This window comes from Talpa occidentalis, unplaced genomic scaffold (genome assembly GCF_014898055.3).
Source record: "Talpa occidentalis isolate TD23 unplaced genomic scaffold, MPIMG_talOcc4v2.1 talOcc4.3, whole genome shotgun sequence".
In the NCBI taxonomy this organism is placed as follows: Eukaryota; Metazoa; Chordata; class Mammalia; order Eulipotyphla; family Talpidae; genus Talpa; species Talpa occidentalis.
This window is the reverse complement of record NW_023603184.1, coordinates 137,234,627-137,252,776: the sequence shown is the minus strand read 5'-3', so window position 1 is coordinate 137,252,776 and position 18,150 is coordinate 137,234,627. Positions and strand designations below refer to the sequence as shown.

Genomic DNA, 18,150 nt, shown 5'->3' with positions numbered 1-18,150 from the left:
GCCAGCTGGGGATGGAACTTGTGCTGCAGAGGTTGAGGATTGCTTTATAGTGTGGTGTTTAACCCCTTGCGCCACCAGGGAGGCCCTCTTTTTTTTTTTTTAAAGATTTATTTATTTATACAAGAACTGGGGTACAGGCTAGAGGTGTGGGAGGGTGAGAGAATTCACTAGAGACAGAGCAGATAGCAGAACAGGAAGATGGCTGAAAACACTGCTGAGTGGAGCAACGGGTGAGACAGGAGAGGTCTGCTTCACCATGTGGGTTGCTCCCTGACCCTCCAGGGATCGAACTCATGCTGCAGAGGCTGTGGATTGCTTCATAGTGTGGTGCTCAACCCCTTGTACCACTAGGGAGGCTCTCAATTATCTTTTTTTTTTTTAAGATTTATTTATTTATTTATTTATTTATTTATTTATTTATTTATTTATTTATACAAGCACTGGGTACAGTCAGAAGCGCGGGAGGGTGAGAGAATTCACCAGAGCCAGAGCGAGGAACAGAACAGGAAGACCGATGAAGTACACTGCTGAGGGGAGCAGCGGGCGGCAGGAGAGGTCTGCGCGCCATGCGGGACCCTCCTCCAATGGCTGGGGAGCAGCTGGGGATCGAACCAGCGCTGCAGAGGCTGCGGGCAGCTTCGCAAGCCAGCGCTTAACCGCTGAGCCACCAGGGAGGCCCTCAATTGTCTTTTTAAAGTAAGTTTTTCAGAAATATTTCAGACAGGTTTTACATTGTATTTAAATCATCACAGAATTCTTGACAAAATTTAATAACACACAGATTAACATATAAAAAGTTAAAAATTAGCAGATAAAAAGTTGGGTTTTTTTTTTGCCACATAGTATATATTAACAATATACAATTTATTTGATGGATATAAAATATATTTTTATATAGGTTTAAAATATAAAATTATAAAGACTGCTTTATATAGGATATAAAAATATAAATATAATATGAATTGAGATAAACCAGGTCAACAAATCATTCCAATTTGACTTGATCCAGCACCTGGGCTATAAATATGTACTAATTAGTTTACCACAGAGTTCAGCATTAAGTACCGTTCTCAATGTCATGAGCGGATTTCAGAAAATAAATTTTCCCCACACATTTAGAAAATTTTCTAAATTTTTTTTTTTATGAATGACATGCCATTACATTTCATCCGTATTTGTTTTTTCACAATATAGGATGTCTCCCCTCAGGTGTGGTCACCATAGTTTTCCCACCACCAAAGCACCCATAGTCTTCCACCACAGCCCATTGTGCTCTCCACCCCTCCCCCTTCACTCATACCCTCTCCCTGCCCCCTCCCCTCTCAGATCTATGGTCAGCTTTCTGAGGATTGGTTTTAAAGTTTGCTTTTGTCTGACCCTTTGTTTGGTTTCTCTATATTCCACATATAACTAAGACCATTCAGTATTTATCTCTCTCCTTCTAGCTCACTTCACTTAGATAACACCATCCATATTGCCACAAATAACATGAGTTTATCTTTTTTGATCACTGAGCAGTAGTCCACTGTATACACATACCGCATCTTCTTAACCCACTCATCAGCCTGGGGCTTTTAAGTTCTTTCAATATTTCAGTTATTGTAAATAGTGCTGCTATAACCATAGGAATCCAGGTTTCCTTTCAAACTGGTATTTTTGTGGTCTTTGGGTAGATACCTAGGAGTGGAATTGCTGGGTCATAAGGTAGATCCATTTTTAGTCTTGAGGAATCTCCACACTTCTTTCCACAGGGGATGGGCCAGTCCCCATTCCCACCAACAGTGTAAGAGGGTTCCTTTTTCCCCACACACTCACCAGCACTTGTTTCTGTTGTTTTGTTTTGTTTTTTTAAAGATTTATTTATTTATACAAGCACTGGGTACAGTCAGAAGCGCCGGAGGGTGAGAGAATTCACCAGCGCCAGAGTGGGGGAAAAGAACAGGCAGACTGACTGAAATACACTGCTGAGGGGAGCAGCAGGTGCAACAGGAGAGGTCTGTCGCTCCATGTGGGACCCTTGCCAGCCAGCTGGGGATTGAACCGGCACTGCAGAGGCTGCAGACAGCTTCACAGCCCAGCACTCAACCGCTGCGCCACCAGGGGAGGCCCTGTTTCTGGTTTGTTGTTTTTTTTTTTTAAAGATTTATTTATTTATTTATTTATACAAGCACTGGGTACAGTCAGCGAGGAAGGGTGAGAGAACTCACCAGAGCCAGAGCGGGGAGCAGAGCAGGCAGAAGGACCGAAGTACACTGCTGAGGGGAGCAGAGGGCGGCAGGAGAGGTTGTTTCTGGTTTTTTTATATGAGCCATTTTCACAGGTTTGAAGTAGTATCTTGTTATGGTTTTGATTTGCATTTTCTGATGATTAGTGATAACATTTTTTCACAGGTCTGTTGGCCATCAGCATGTCTTCTTTGGAGAAGTGCCTATTTAGTTCATCTGCCCTTTTTCTGATTGGGTTGTTAGTTTTGTTTTTGTTGAGTTGTATGAACTCGTTGTAAATCTTTGCTATCAGTCCCTTGTCAGATATGCTCTCACTCATGTTGGTCACTATCTCTTTCATTATCCATAAGCTTTTTAGTTTGATGTAATCTCAGTTGTTTATTTTCTCCCTCGTTTTCCCTGCTGCTAGAGATTAGTTCTCACAGATGTTTCTGAAACTTACATCATGGAGTGTTTTGCCTGTTTTCTTCTGTGTATTTTATGACTTCAAGTCTTACATCCAAGTCTTTTATGCATTTTGAGCTGATTTTTGTGTATGGTGTATGGTGTGGCCATCCAGTTTTCCCAGTGCTGTTTATTGAAGAGGCTTTATTTGTCACAGGGCATATATTTCACCCCTGTGTCATAAGTTGGTCATCCATAAATGTGTGGTTTTATTCCCGGGCTCTCAATTTTGTTCCACTGGTCTAAAATTTTATTGAAGATTTTTGCATCCGTGTTCACAGGGAGATTGGTCTGTAGTTTTATTTCTTTGTGTTGTCAGTGTTTGGTTTTGGTATTAATGTGATGTTAACCTCATAAAATGTGTTTGGAAGAATTCCTTCTTTCTTGATTTTTTTAAAGGGGTGGTGGGAGATGAGGATTGATTAATTAATGACAGTTTTTCTGGCATTTTAAAAAGATTTTGAAGCCTTGGAGAAGTAGTGGTTACATAACACTGAGAATATACTAATGCTGCTGAGCTGCACACTTTAAAATGGTTAATTGTATTATGTTAGGTGAATTTCCCCTTTAAAAAAAGCCTAGAGGAAGTTTGAAGTTGGTGGTATTCAAAAATCTCCAGAGCCTCAGCAAGAACCCTGCTGAGGATAATGGATGGCCGCTCCCATTAGAGAACAGAAAGTTCACCTGAGTTGTTTACTTTGGTTCCAAGGTTTCCTCTTATAAATCAAGGTGTGAAGACAATCAGAGCAATCTTTCCTTTCCCTTGTCAGTTCTAGCCCAAGACTAAATATCAAGTTTGTTTTTTAAGATGTATTTATTTATGCATACAAGAGCTGGGGTACAGGCCAGAGGTGTGGGGGGTGAGAGGATTCACCAGAGACAGAGTGGGGAACAGAACAGGCAGTTTGACCGAAGTACACTGTTGAGGGGAGCAGCAGGTAAGTCAGGAGAGGTCTACTGCGCCATATGAGTTCCTCCCTGGCAGGCCAAGGGTGGGGGCGGGGATGGAGTGGGGGAGGTAATCTAACTCATGCTGCAGAGGCTGAGGACAGCTTCATAGTTGTGCCACCAGGGAGGCCCTAAATATCAAGTTTTAAGGGATGTTTGTTCATTAGCTGTGGGAAGGGCAGCTTACAAGAGTACACGATATGCTTCATTTATATATATATAGGGCCTCCCCTGTGGCGCAGCGGCTGAGCGCTGGGCTGCGAAGCTGCCCGCAGCCTCTGCAGCACGGGTTAGATCCTCGGCTGCCAGGCAAGGGTCCCACATGGCACGTAGACCTCCCCTGCCACCCGCTGCTCCCCTCAGCAGTGTGTTTCCTCAGTCTGCCTGTTCTGCTCCCCGCTCTGGCTCTGGTGAATTCTCTCACCCTCCCGCGCTTATGACTGTACCCAGTGCTTGTATAAATAAATAAATCAATCTTAAAAAATAAATAAATATATATATGACACATGGGAGAAAGTGTGGAAGTTTATTCACCAAGGATAAGCAAGCAGGGAAAATGTTTACTTACCTCCAAGATCATATACATGTTTATGTATTCATTTCATGATGCTTACTAAACACTTCTGTGTACAAAGCACTAAGACATGTGCAGGGTTTGGGGATTACGGAAGATCTGGATTTTCTTTCTGTCTTTTTATTTTCTTATTTCTCTACAATGAGCATATTACTTCCGCAAATTATTTCAACAAAATTGAAACATTTTCTCTTAAATGTGATATGTAATCATAAATAGCATGTAACTCATATTTTTGTGGGTTTAAAAAAAAAGGGTCATTTTTATGGGAAAAGAGGGCCTGTCTGATTGTCATGTATTTTTATCTCAGCTCAACTTATTATCTGAGGGGTCAGGATCCACTTGGCAGGAGATTTTGTCCTAGTTCTGGCCCTAACGTTAGCATGTTTTGTCACTCTGTTGGGTAATAGCTCTACCAACACCCTCCCTCCTCACGTGTGCATGTGCACAAGTCTTGACCCCAGCTCCCCTCAGTCTTCAGGGCTGGATGTTCTGTGTTGTTTGCAGACCTGCAAGGCGCAGCTGTGAGACTATTTCCCACCTGCAGCCTATTTCGCCTGGGAGGCTATCAGGAGACAGTTTCTCATTGCCTCTGGATTCTGATGAGGGGTGCGTCTCCTGCTGTTACAGGGCAGTCCCGATATAAAACGGGTTGCCTGGCTGTGGGTCATCACCCGTGCTTAAAAGGACTTATTAATACTCCACTACAGGCACACACAAAAGGTTAATAAAAGGTTTATTTACAAGGGAAGGGGAAATGAGGAAATGTACAACTCAGGGAGAAAAGTGGGAGGAGATAAAGTCTTAAATGTGTCCTACCCGTTCCCCCGACCTGGAAACCCAATGGCACTCTGAGAGCTGGCTGCGAGCCAAGAGCTGTGAAGCCAAAAAGCCCCTCCAAGACCCACGTGTCTGGTTTTATACCAAACCTGGCTGCTTAACTCCACCCTCAGTTTCCAGCAACCTTCCCTTTGGTGGTGATGGGATTTGTCTTTCCCAATGTCCTGATGGCTTTGGTCTGGGGTGGGGGTGGAGTCCACAAAGCCTGTATGGAATTAGCTCAGGACATCCTTTTTCCCCTAACACTGCCTGTCCCCCTCAGAAAAGAGTTGCAGTTTATTTTTTTTTTAAGATTTATTTATTTATGCATACAAGAACTGGGGTACAGGCCAGATGCACAGGAGGGTGAGAGGATTCACCAGAGACAGAGCGGGGAGCAGGACAGGCGGATTGACTGAAATAAACTGCTGAGGGGAGCAGTGGGTGAGTCAGGAGAGGTCTGTTGCACCATGTGGGTGGCTCCCGGGCCGGGCTGAGATCAAACTCGTGCTGCAGAGGCTGTGGATTGCTTCATAGTGCAGTGCTTAACCCCTTGCGCCACTAAGGAGGCCCTAAGAGCTGCAGTTTAAAAGAAGCAACTCCCACTGCAGTGGCCCAACCCCTTTTGAAGGGGGTTGTGTGCGGGGTAAGGATCCCAGGGAGCTGGCCCCTTTGGCTTATTCTTTTCACTCTGCAGATAGGCAATAAACTCCCTAAATCTAAACTTGACCCATTGTATTTTGACTGAAAGAATCCATTAGGTCTTGACCTGGCTTGACATCTAAGGTGTGAATTTGGACACATTTGGTGCCCAAAATGTGCCTGGTAATCACAGAGCCCCTTTACAGGGGTCACCTGAGTTCAGAGACAACAGATTCCATGTTCTAGTCACACATACTTGGGGGGAGGAGGTTCACGAGCGCTTAGGACTGGTGGGGAAGGGTCCTCCACTAGGGGGTTGTGCAGATTTAGTTTGCAGTACAAAGGAATTCTATCTGTTCTGTCATAAACAGTCCCTGAAAATGAAAACTCATTTCAAAGCTTTGCTTTCTGGAGGAGTTTCTATCCCTCACTACCCCTCCCCTTGGATTCCCTGCACTTCCAGTCACCGGTAACTCCTGAAATGTCTGTGTTAAACCCTTTGATCTGTGTTTCTGTAAAATTCAGCTGCTCTTTTGGGGTCAAGAACTGCAGTGAAGAGAAAGTGATTTTGTGAGTGATTCAGGGGCCTGCCAGCCAGTTCCTCCCTACACACTATGGCAGAGCTGTGAAGCCAGCATTGAGCTGTCTCCTCCAGAGGGTTTTTGTTGATTAGCAAGTTGAAAATCTCAGCAGGAGTGAGAAAAATTAGAAAGCCCCAAGTGGTTTCTGGAAACAATGTTGACAGAATAACAACACTGAATTCCTCTGGCAGTCAAAGAAAAACTTATTTTCTACCAGCTAAAGAGTGACATTCCTGATATAAAAACTGTACCTGCAAAAGGAATCACCCTACCTGGAAGTCGCCCCCTGCCCACACAGACCGATTAGGTGGGGTTTTTAATCCCCTTGTCCCCAAAGCTGAAAAGGTCACAGCATCCCTTTAGAAAGGGACATTTAGACTCTGCATGCCGACCAGCAAGGTATGGAATAGGGTTGGGTCAGGAAGTAGCAGACCTGGTTGCTGATTTATTTAGTGACAAGGGAACAAGGAGTCTTGACCACTATCCCTGGGAGCTTTATCAAGTTGTGCTGGTGTTTAGAGTAAGAAGGAAGAAGCTTCTGTATAACGCAGAAAGGAAAGAAGAGGAGGGGGAGGGGAGAGGACAGGAGGGAAAGGGAGGGAGGAGAGGAAAGGAGGGGGGGGGGAGGGAGAGAGAGAGAGAGAGAGAGAGAGAGAGAGAGAGAGAGGGCATTCCACAAGTGTATCAAACCTTCTATACCAGGAGCAAAACTGTTTTGCTCAGACTACCAGCTGTGACTACAGATAAAATAGTTTTTCCTGTTGTCAAAGGCTTTTAGTTCCTCAGAGGAACTAGGCTGAGGTCCCCTCTCACAAGGAGCAGGAAGGAAGAAATTAGAGATAGATTTGAGCAAAAACCTAATGAGACACCAGCTAGAAGATGAGAAAATCACACCAGTGTGCATTTTGAGCCAATACACACTCAAGTGTGGAACCAGACCTGTTAAGTGCACATCTTGTAATGTGATGTGCCCTCACCTTTGATTGTAAAGGGCATTCCCAATGGGGAAACAGCACATTTAAGATAGTGGTAGTGGGTTGCGCGGACCTCCAGGAGGCGACCCAGTTCCCTCAGTTTAGATATGTGGTATCAGTAAGTCATGCAGGATTTCAGAGGAAGAGAAGGGTTGGAAGGGAAATCAATGTCTTGATCAAAGAACTAGCACAGACAGATGTGCTTAAGAAAACCATGCACAGACTGTACAGACAAACTTCCACCTGGACCAGATAGCACTCATGAGCCTTTTGAATTACACATGCCAGAGACTAGCATTATACAGCCTGGAGCTAAAATATGTGGCCACCTTAGACCACATATGTCTGACATCTCTATGTCTCTTTGCCTGACATTACCACCCAGAACACCCCATTTGAAAGACAACTAAATGGTGGACACTGAGAAAATGCCAAAGGGTTGCTAAGGCCTGATGTCTCTATCAGGAGATAGGTCAAAAATGAGAACGTCAACAAAATGGGTATTGCTTAAGAAGCATCCCCTATTATGTGAAGGTGGTATGTCCAGGACAGCAGTAAACTGGACATTAGGTGGTTAGTCATCCTCCAGAGGTGATTCAGATGCAAGACCTAAAAAGACTTCAGAACATCCCAATAGATGTTGACTTCAGAAAGGATCAGCCACCACTAAAGATGGCAGAACTCAGATTTTGTCTCTTTAGCTTCATCCTGCTACTATACACCTCATTTGTTCATTTGTCACAGGTATTCTAAACTCTTCAGCAAGGGCATGCTGCTAGGACTTCAGTGGGCCAGTAGAGGTAGAGTATGTGTGGTTTTTGACACCTCCAACTTCACCCTGGGTAGAGAGCTTGGCTGAAGTTTATATGACAAATATAAGCCTGATCATCACACAGGGAATCATGGTTGTGGTGATGATCATTTGATGTTGCCTAAGACAAAACAACAGATTTGGTATGAGTCCCTATCTGTAAAATGAGAGTATCAATCTGATGGAGTGATCTGTGTCTCTGAGAATTCTTAGCTGGACATGTGGAAGGTCTAAGTGAAATTGGAGGCCAACCTTGCATATGTGTGGATACACAAGCAAAGATTTGATCACAGTTTATGAGTTATGGCAGACCACTTGTGATCATGCTAGAACAGGATGGGTGGGAGGCTGGGAAGGAATTGGTACAAAGTCACCTCCCACACGTCTCTCTACTGTTGCAACAGAATAATCTAAAAAGGGGAGGTTCCAGGTTCCCTGCCCCCCTGACATGTGGGCTATGTCAGGACAATCTTAGGAGTTGTCTCTTCATATTCACAATCATTATCATCAATATCCATGATTGCCCAAGAGCAACAAGCATAGCAAATACTAAAAGAAGCACCAAATTAGATTCCCTGATTTGTCTTGTTAATCACAAATTACAGTAGTCTGGTTTTCCAAGGGGTAGGTGTGGGAAGAAACATGGTTGAACTGTAACAGGGTGGTCACCAGGAAAGGGGGAGGTTCCAGGTTTCCTGCCCCAGCCAAAAGGAGGCTGGAGCTGAGCAGAGAGCGAAGAAGCTGCAGAGGAGACTGAGGAAGGAAGGAAGCAAGAAGGAGAGCAAGATGGAGAGCCTGTCCTGAGCTAATCCCATGCAGGCTTTGTGGACTCCACCCCCACTCCAGACCAAAGCCATCAAGACATTGGGAAAGACAAATCCCATCACCACCCAAGGGAAGGTGGCTGGGACCTGAGGGTGGAGTTAAGCAGCCAGGTTGGGTATAAAAACCAAACACGTGGGCCTTGGGGTTCTCTCGCTCGCTCGCCTCCTGGCTTCACGGCTCCTGGCTTGTGGCCAGCTCTCAGAGTGCCATTTGGGATTCCAGATCTGCGGATTGGGTAGGACACATATAAGACTTTATCTCCGACTTTTCTCCCTGAATTGTACATTTCCTCATTTGCCCTTCCCTTGTAAATAAACCTTTTATTAACCTTTTGTGTGTGCCTGCAGTAGAGTATTGATAAGTCCTTTTAAGCACGCCGGTGAGGACCCACAGTCAGGCAACCTGTTTTGTATAGGGGCTGCCCTGTAACAGTTTTAATAGCTCAAGTTCACATCTCTAGGATGACTTTCACACCTAGGATGAAACCCTTATGAAATACCTGCCTGAGAAAACTCAAGACTACCAACAGTTTCCTGCTAGTTGCAGGAAACTAGGGCACTGGTCTCCTAGTGTGTTGGAAGGGTAGGAGACTTACTTAGGTATGCTCCCTCAGCCACCCCCCACTCTACCACACTTTTTAAAATGCCCAGTCACCTCTACACAAATAAGAATGGAGTTTATATCTCCCCACGTTGTCAGTAGTTACTGAATAAAATCTGTTTTCACCACTTTAACTAATAATCAGCCATGCTTATCTTTGACAAGATACCCTGAAAACTCAAAAAATAATACTGAGCCAAAAAGTGAGGAAAATCCAAATATCCATCAACAGATGAATTAACAAATTGTGGTACATCTCTAGGTAGGGGGGCAAAAATCTACCCCCAAACATGTCTTTGGCTAGAGGTTTATTTCATGAAGTGGCCCAGAAGGTTGGGTGGAAGTTTTTGCCATTGTTATTTACCTGTACTTCTCTCTTTGAGGGCCTCTCCCAGGAAAACCTAATCTTTCCCCTGGAAAAGACAGAAATTAAATCTGCATTCCTTTGTTCTCTCTCTCTTGACTGGCTAAACTATTTAAGATGGTGTCTAAAGCCATATAATCTCTCTGATGCTTATTTGATTGTTTGCCGGTTTGGTCCAGGAGGATTCCCTTGACATCTACAATGGAATATTATTCAGCCATAAAAGGAACAAAGTTCTAATGCAAGCTACAGCATGGATGAACTTGGAAAGCATCATGCCAAGTAAAAGAAGCCTTTCACAATAAACCACATACTGCATGAGTCCACTTACAGAAAATGTTCATCATAGACAAATCCATAGAGACAGAAAAATGGTTGCCAAGGGCTGATGAGGGAACAGGTAGGAAAAGGGTGACTGCTAAAGGATACAAGTTTCTTTTGAGATAATGAAAATATTCTCAAATCAATGGTGATGTTTGTACTACTTTATGAATACACAAAGACAATTTGTTCTTTGTACTTGTTCAAAGAGTAAATTGTATGGTACATGATTATATCTATTATGAGGGTGGGAAAGAACTTGAAAAACATCTAAAATCTCCTCCCCCCCAAAACTGATAGTGCATTGTGATGTTCTAGTCTCCTACAAGAGTCCTATTTAGTTTACTGAGAGTGGTTTCCTTGCGGGGAAAGAGACACTCATCACAGCAAAAAAACACTGAAACAGCAAGTAAATAGCACTGAGGACAAACAGACACAAATACCAAGGACTGTTTTGCCTGTGTCAATAAACCGACCCTTGAAAGCCAGCAACCAGCAGCAGCTGCATCAACAGGAGAGATGTAACTTCAGGTCATTCTTTTGGTCACACTGACATGCCAAAAAGAAGGCCCATTTGGGGTCAAAGGTGAAGAGGAGTCCAGCTGTGACAGTCATGTCACAATGCTGTCAAAGTGTCATCAAGATTTAGCCCCAACCCCTTACAAAAGTGGAATTCACATTTCCAAGTGACAGAAGGTGCTAAATAATTAACAACATTCCCAGGCCTTCCTAGCTCCAGACTCTGCTTTGAATGATCTTCCAGATCAGACCCAGCCAGTGGCACCATTTGGACTCATGATGAGCAGAATTTCTTGTATTGTTTATGATGAATATTTTAATCTGGATGATTAAAGAAAGTAACATTATAAACACCTTTGTACCCATCCTTCAAAATGGAAAGCTGTTAATATTTGTCATTTTGTTTCAAATCTTTTGAAAAATGATATTTCAGAAACAAAGCCCTCTTCTCCCTCCCTTCACCCTTCCTGCCCAGAACAACCACTATTTTGAATTTGAAGTATGTCCTTCCTGTCAATGTCTATATAACATTACGACATATATATCTGATGCTAACTATAGTAATTTGTATGGTTTTTAATTTATAGAAATAGTTTTCTACTGTACCTATTATTCTATACTCAACTTTGTTTTGGAGTTCTATACTGATACTTAAAAAGCTTGTGCATTCATTATGGCTGCTATATAGTGTTCCACTATATTGTTAAAAATAGAAAAAATGGACCCAAAATGGAGTCTTTTGTGCTGGGCTCCACCCAGACTGAATACCTAACCTCACTGCAGTTTCAATTTCTCCCAAAAGTGTGACCTTAAGCCCTTAATCAGCAGTTTCCTGGTTATCTGTAGTGAGATAATCTGCAAAATAAAACTTGCTCCCCTGAGGGCCAGGGGCTTTTGCCTGAAATAATCTTTCTTTACTACCCTCTTTCTGACTATAAAAACTTTCCATTTTGTGCAAGCCCTTGCTAGATGGTGTGCTCATTAATAAAGCCAATTAGATCTCTAAATTTATGAGTTTTGTTTTCTAAAGCATGGATATATTACAATTTATTTATCCTGTTGATGGATACTTAACATGTTTTGTAATTTTTGATTTTACAAACAAAACTGCAAAAAACTCTTTTGTGCTCTGTGCAGTCATTATTTTAATAATCATAAAAATGTCTGGTTTTATGTGAGAAGGCAGAACCGTCAGCAGGGACAAAGAGATGTACCACATGGTTTGACAGTAAGAATTTCATCAAGATTGCACTTTAGAGAAACAATGGGCTGAGGGTTACATTTATTAACACTTAGTTCTTCTCTTTAACCACCTACCTTCTTTGTTCTCCCATAAAAGTCCCTTATTTTGACCCTGTGTCATATTTTTTTTAGTCTGTGTACCTTGAATTGCAATTCTTTTACCCCAAATGTTTTTTTAATAGACTCCTGATTTTTTAGGATGGCAGCTCTATATGGAAACAGCCATCTTTACCTGTTTCTTGTGTGTCCTGCCTTTGTATCTTATGTACATACAAACATATTATGTTTATATACCTCACACTCTTTATCCATAAGTTACAGCATGTTATAGTCTTGGCCTTACTTTCTTCTTTTCCACAGCAAGCAATTCATATTAATACACATAGATTGCTCCTATTTTTTTTAAAGATTTATTTATTTATGCATACTAGAACTGGGGTACAGGACAGAGGTGTGGGGGGTGAGAGGATCCAGCAGAGACAGAGTGGGGAGCAGAACAGGCAGATTGACTGAAATACACTGCTGCGGGGAGCAGCGGACAAGACAGGACAGACCTGTAATTTGTGGGTAGTTCCATGGCAGGGGATTGAACTTGTGCTTGCAGTGACTGCAGATGGCTTCATAGGTTGCGTCTTAACCCCTTGCGCCACCAGGGAGGCCCTGCTCCTATACTTTTTTTTTTTTTTTAAAGATTTATTTATTTATTTATTTATACAAGCACTGGGTACAGTCAGAAGCGCGGGAGGGTGAGAGAATTCACCAGAGCCAGAGCGGGGAGCAGAGCAGGCAGAAGGACCGAAGTACACTGCTGAGGGGAGCAGCGGGTGGCAGGAAGAGGTCTGCGCGCCATGTGGGACCCTCCTCTGGTGGCCGGGGAGCAGCCGGGGATCGAACCGGCGCTGCAGAGGCTGAGGGCAGCTTCGCAACCCAGCGATCAACCGCTGCGCCACCGGGGAGGCCCTGCTCCTACACTTTTTAATGGTTGTATAAAATTCCATTATATGAATGTACTATAATGTATTTAATTAGTCCCCTACTGGGACATGTGAATCATTCTGAACTTTTCTAATAAGAAATAATACTACCTTTGAATGTTCTTAAATAATCTCTGTGACCACAGAGTGTATCTGTAAGAACATCTTATTCTTAAATATATAAGAACATTTTGGGCCTCCCCTGGTGGCGCAGCGGTTGAGCGCTGGGCTGCGAAGCTGCCCGCAGCCTCTGCAGCGCCGGGAACCGGCCGATTGCGAGGGTCCCACATGGCACGACAGACCTCTCCCACTGTGCCCGCTGCTCCCCTCAGCAGTGTATTTCATCACTCTGCCTGCTCTGCTCCCCGCTCTGGCTCTGGTGAATTCTCTCACCCTCCTGCGCTTCTGACTGTACCCAGTGCTTGTATAAATAAATAAATAAAAATCTTTAGAAAAAAAAAGAAAAAGAACATTTTACTTAACAAATTTCTAACAGTAAAGTTGCTAAGTTGGTATAATTCATGCCTTACTCTTTATACCTAGTTTCAAATTTCTCATCCCTGAGTCTTAAAAGCAGTACACCAAATTCTGCTATCACCTCAAGGACAACCTATAAATGTCTGCCAAATGAGACTGAAAAATACTCAAGCCTTGTCAGGTAACAGGAGGATAATCTCTGGAAGGCTTAATGGTAACCTGAGTGCTGAGGAAGAAAATCCATCTTATCAATGGTGTCAACTAAACTGAAGAAAGAATGTGTTAACAGAATGGGTAATTACAAAATGCACAGGAGGGAGGCCAAATAAAAATAGTTTGGCAACACTGAGAGAGAGAGAGAGAGAGAGAATATTAATCTAATGGACCTGCACCAGAAAACTCACTTAACCAGGCTTTTCTAAGGTCTAGATAAAATCTCCTTGCATCCAATTTTATTCCTTTAGTTCTGAGACGCCTGCACACCAAGTAATCTACTAATATAGTTACTAATTTTTTTTTAAAGATTTATTTATTTATTTATACAAGCACTGGGTACAGTCAGAAGCGCGGGAGGGTGAGAGAATCCACCAGAGCCAGAGCGGGGAGCAGAGCAGGCAGAACGACCGAAGTACACTGCTGAGGGGAGCAGCGGGCGGCAGGAGAGGTCTGCGCACCATGTGGGACCCTCCTCCGGTGGCCGGGGAGCAGCTGGGGATCGAACCGGCGCTGCAAGGCTGCGGGCAGCTTGGCAACCCCGCGCTCAACCGCTGCGCCACCAGGGAGGCCCAGTTACTAATTTTTATCCCAGGGTACCTGGATCCAAGGAAGAAGACGTGGGGATTAAAATGGCCCCAGACTCTTTGACATCCCTCTCATTAAGAGGACAGATGTATTTTCTCCTCTAGCATCTGGATGGACTCTAACTGCTTTGACAGATAAAATACAAGACAAGTGATTCTGTGCCAGTTTCCAGGTCAAAGTCCGGTAGAGCTAACTTAGCCAGTAAGTCAACATGTGTGCACTCCAGTCCACATATTTGTTTCTGTGGGTTCGGCCAATGCAGAGCAGTCCCGAATAATCTACCCTCACAGAATGTGCTGACAAAATTTTCTGAACCTGAAAAGCTGAGACCTGAAGGACCAAGCTTAACCAATCTACATATATGTAGAGTGAAAGAGTGCCTTTGGAGACAAAATGGACGGATCTTGAGGCAATTAAGGCAAGTGAAATAAGTCGGGAAATGAAGATAGATACTGGGTGGTTTCATTCATTTGTGGAATATAAATAACCAAAGAACAACATGGGCAAAGCACAGCAAACATAATTCTTAGACTATGAAAAATATACTGGCTATCTGAAGGAATAAGGGGGAGGGAGGAGGAGATCGGGGAAGGAAATGGGTAGAACAATGGCACGGGAGCTTTGGTGGAGGGTAAGTGAAACATGTGCACATGTGAAGGTGTGAAAATACTCCTAAAGTTATAGATATATGTAAATGATAAATTACTAAAAATTAAATAAATTTAATGTGTTCTCATTTCATATTTCCAGCCCTCTCAACATTGTGTTATATATATGGACAAGCATGATATTCACATGTCCCAATTTGCACCCCACCCACTTATGTCCTACAATGCTTCCCTAAGCTGATTTTATTATTTTTATGTGTGATGTGCAGTTTTGTTTTGGTTTTTTTTAAAAAGATTTATTTATTTATTTATACAAGCACTGGGTACAGTCAGAGCACGGGAGGGTGAGAGAATTCACCAGAGCCAGAGCGGGAAGCAGAACAGGCAGACTGACGAAATACACTGCTGAGGGGAGGAGCGGGCGTGGCAGGAGAGATCTGTATTGCCATGTGGGACCCTCACGGGGGCTGGGGATGGAACCAGCACTGCAGAGGCTGCGGGCAGCTTTGCAGCCCAGCGCTCAACCGCTGCACCACCAGGGGAGGCCCGTGATGTGCAGTTTTTGACAACTGATCTACTCTTTTCCCTGTGGTGTAATAGCTATCTACTTTAGGTAAGAGGAATTGGGAAGGGGGGGGCCTCCCTGGTGGCACAAGGGGTGAAGCTATCCACAGCCTCTGCAGCATGAGTTCGATCTCCAGCAAGCCAGGGAGCTACCCACATGGTGCAGCAGACCTCTCCTGTTTCCCCCACTGCTCCCCTCAGCAGTGTATTTCAGTCAGTCTGCCTGTTCTGTTTCCCATTCTGTCTCTAGTGAATCCTCTTACTCCCCTGCACCTCTGGCCTGCACCCCAGCTCTTGTATGCATTAATAAATAAATCTTTTTTTTTTAAAAAAAGAGGAATTGGGAGGGGAGGGAGAGTAATCAAAACAGGGGAGGAGGAGCACAGGTAGCCATGATGACGGCTCACAGGTGATATGGTGGTGGAGACTTACAGGGGCTATACCTGAGGGGAGAAATCAAATAATGCACAAAAGTGAACAGCAATGTTAAAAAATTTTAAAGTTCAATAAAAAAGAAAAGAGGGACCCCAAACCCAGTTTTAGGGGTGAGCTACATGGGTCTAAGCTGATTAGAGTATGCCTATCCTCTCAGCCATTATGATGGGTTCAAGGGCCGGAATTGAGCAGACCAGTCAACCAACTTCTGCAAGACAAGAGAAGTGTCAAGCCAAGAGAATTGCAGAAAAACACCGCTATAGCTTTGATAATGTCATGAATCTCTAGGGCAAACTATACCTGAAGGGCACCCAATGATAAGACTTTTCAGTTAAATGAACCAATGAAAATGCTTTATAGTTAAGTCAGTGTGAGTGAAAACCAAAGGAATTTGAACTGAGACAAAGTGGTCACTAAAATACATGTTCTCCCTCACTGAGGATATTGCTCGTTCTTCATCAACTCACATCTGCCACACATAGTAAGAAAGACTAAAAGATTTTCCAGGAGGACCACCCAGGTGCCTGTGATTCCAGATCTTTGGGATACAGGAACTGGCACCAGGGACTTTCCTAAATGTTCACCTGACCTTCCTTTAAAAGACCACACATTCCTAGCTTTTATTTGTTTCCTCCACTCCCTCCTCAGCTTGTCTAGAATTTCCTTGGTAGTTACTGCTCCAGAGGTAATCCTGAGCAAAACCTCCCAGTAAACTCACCCTGAGAAACAAGTCCTCCTGGGAATTAACTCCCTTCTGCCCAGCCTTGGGGTCTTCACTGGATGGCTTATATTTTGAGAGAAGAAATCAAGCAGGGGATGATTATTGGTCTCTGCTTACTTGGCAACTTTGTTTTTTGGAGTTGAACCCACAGACGAAAATTTTTTAAACATCTCTGAGTACTTGTGGCCTGTTCAACAAGTCTCAGAAAAAAGAACCTAACAGGGAGGGGCCAAAGGAGACAGCAGCAGCCAGGACAGAAGATGCAGGTACATAGAAACTGGCCAATCTGGACTTCAGAACTTTCAGAGTCATTTTCTCCCTTGTCCTCAACTCCCAATCCAGCATTCTCTGGAGGGTGGCTCAGAAACTGCCATACCTGAGCCTTCTTCACCTGAGACCCTCTCCACTGCTCTGCCCATCTTACTTACAAAACCTGATGGCCCCTGTGGGGCATTCTCACACCATGCCTGCCCAAGAGCCCACTGTGGCTCCTCAGAGCAACCAACACCCTTCATCTGGCCTTAGCAGGCCCTCTTCACCTCCCCGGTGGCGCAGCAGGTTGAGCGCAGCGCTGTGAAGCTGTCCACAGCCTCTGCAGCTTGGGTTCAATTCCCAGCTGGCCAGGGAGACACCCACATGGGGAGGCAGACCTCTCCTGTCTCGCCCTCTGCTCCACTCAGCAGTGTTTTCAGCCATCATCCTGTTCTGTTACCTGCTCTAGTCTCTAATGAATTTTCTCACCCTCCCACACCTCTGGCCTGTGCCCAAGTTCTTGTATAAATAAATAAATCTTTAAAAAAAAAAAAAAAGGCGCCTCCCTGGTGGCACAAGGGGTTAAGCACTGCACTATGAAGCAATCCACAGCCTCTGCAGCACGAGTTCCATCCCTGGCCAGCCAGAGAGAAACCCACATGGCACAGCAGACCTCTCCTGACTCGCCTACTGCTCCCCTCAGCAGTGTATTTCAGTCAGTCTGCCTGTTCTGTTTCCCACTCTGTATCTGGCGAATCCTCTCACCCCCTACATCTCTGGCCTGTACCCCAGCTCTTGTATGCATAAATAAATAAATCTTTAAAAAAAAAAAAAAAAAGAGGCCCTCTTCAGAGGCCTGTCCTATGCCCAGTTTCCACAGTTCTTCCTCATTTTTCACCACTGCCCAAAACAACCACATGGTAACCAGTCTGTCTCCGAGCCTAACCTAACTATACCACTCAGGCTTTGACCACCACCCACTGCCTGGAAGATTACACATAATCAGAGGCCCCGCTTTTCTCCCAACCCTTGACTGGCTTCTCCAGTTCTCTTACTGAAATTCTCTTTATTGGTTTTTTTTTTTGCAAACACTGACTATTAATTATGCTTATATTCTTTTCCAATTTTCCCATTGTCCTTTTTAAAAATGTTCTGACTCTAATAAAATTTGACATTGAAAGGACATCGCCAAACTTTTTTCAAAAAGAAAATAAGTATTCTGTAGCACAATAGTTTCAACTATAATGTATGTCTCAAATACATATAATAATGTATGTCACAATACATGTGAATTTACGTTCATAAGAAATCATATGAAATAATTCTTTCATTTACCAATAAATATTAACTAAGAGTTTCCTATATTATTTGCTTTTGTTGTGAAAATACTTGCATTTTGCCTTCATCTGGAAGGATAGTTTTGCTGGGT

General features: G+C 43.7%; 1 protein-coding gene across 1 annotated transcript in view; it reads right to left on the bottom strand.

Annotated features, from left to right (window-relative positions):
* LOC119256216 (sterol 26-hydroxylase, mitochondrial) overlaps positions 1-18,150 on the bottom strand; it is a 30,418-nt gene that overhangs the window by 11,062 nt on the left and 1,206 nt on the right. The gene's annotated exons all lie outside the window — the stretch shown is intronic.